At 33.3% G+C, this 1603-nt stretch overlaps 1 non-coding gene across 1 annotated transcript; it reads right to left on the bottom strand.

The window, feature by feature from the left end:
* Positions 1–1078: 1078 nt before the first annotated feature.
* Positions 1079–1182, bottom strand: LOC127902878 (small nucleolar RNA R71). The gene has a single exon (XR_008055514.1). It is a non-coding gene; the product is annotated as a small nucleolar RNA R71 (small nucleolar RNA).
* Between the last annotated feature and the right edge of the window lie 421 nt (positions 1183–1603).

The following is a 1603-nucleotide window of genomic DNA, read 5'->3' as shown; positions in this document are numbered from 1 at the left end:
AGAATTTATTCTCGCCATTTTAATTTAAGTTTTAGCATATTCCAATCATTTCCACCACAAATCCAATCACCCATTCACAAAAATTAATTCTACACAATTAAAATCCACCTCCTCGTGGGATCGACACTCGTCACCATTAATCTATACTACAACAGATTCGTGCGCTTGCGAGTACATTAAAATTTGCACAACAAGTTTTTGGCGCCGTTGCCGGGGAGGTAAGTAATTTTAATTCATAGAATTAATTTTTTTGAATAATTTCTTTTATTTTTTTTTCTTGTATTTTTTTTAAATTAAAAAAAAGAAAAAAAAGTGAATCTACATTTAAAGGTTAGTATTTCTTTTCTTTTTCTCTTCTTTAAAATTCTGTAATTTAATTTTCCATTTATTTTTCTTTGTAATTTTTTTTTGTTTATCTTATTAATTTAATTTTTAGTTAATTTCTTTCACGTATTTATTTTTGTGTATTTTTATAGAAAGGTTGTAATAGCGCAATAAGGTTAGTATCGTAATTTCTCCCTCTTCTTTATTTTTATTTGTTTTGTTCCCATCTTTATTTTTTGTTTTGTTTGCATCTTTATTTTTATTTTATTTATTTTGCATGCATGGTCGTAGGTCATTATTACCTAATCTTGAACCTATAGACCTTGAATTAGAAAAAACACTTCGCACACACAAACACGTTAAAAATAAAATGGATTTACAAGCACCACAGGAGAGGCCATTTAAGGACTATTTTAGTCCCTTAGCTAATTTGAGCACGTCATGCATAAGATACCCAAATGTAGCTGCTAGGAGTTTTGAATTAAAACCTAGTGTGTTAAATTGTCTCCCTACATTTTATGGCCTAGAAAATGAGGATCCATATAATCATTTGAATGATTTTCATGCCATTTGTCAAACATTCAAATATGAGAATTTTTCAGATGATGATGTTAAACTTAGACTATTCCCATTTTCTTTAAAAGATAGAGCTCGTTCATGGTTAAATACTTTACCTGCTAATAGCATTTCATCATGGGAACAAATGGTAACGAAATTTTTGAATAAATATTTCCCAGTGCATAAAACCAATGCTATTCGCAGGGAAATCTCAGAGTTTACCCAGAGAGAGGACGAGCAATTTTTCGAAACATGGGAGCGATTCAATGGGCTACTCTTGAAGTGTCCACATCATGGGTACGAGAAATGGCATCAATGCCAATACTTTTTGGAGGGATTACTACCAAATGTGCAAGAATGGCTAATGGCAACAAGTGGAGGAGAGCTAATGTCAAAAAGTGCATCAGAAATTTGGGAATTCTTCCAGCGACAAGCGGATAATTCCCAACAACGGAGTCGATCACTCAGGAATACTAGAAGAATTAAAGGAGTAAATGAGGTTCAAATTGGTGAGTCAACTTCGGGAATCAAAGAAGTCAAGGAGATGGTTGAAGGTCTTGCTCGACAAATAGCATCGTTATCGACTGCTAAATCAACAGAGCCACATGACCATGACTCATACTCAGATCAAGCCAATGCCATAGGTGTAATGAGAAAGTCATCAAATTACAACCCATACTCCAACACATATAATCCTAGATGGAGAGACCACCCCAATTTT

Source organism: Citrus sinensis, chromosome 5, assembly GCF_022201045.2.
Source record: "Citrus sinensis cultivar Valencia sweet orange chromosome 5, DVS_A1.0, whole genome shotgun sequence".
NCBI classification, from domain to species: domain Eukaryota; kingdom Viridiplantae; phylum Streptophyta; class Magnoliopsida; order Sapindales; family Rutaceae; genus Citrus; species Citrus sinensis.
Note: the sequence above shows the minus strand (reverse complement) of the source record. Positions and strands in the feature narration are given on the sequence as shown.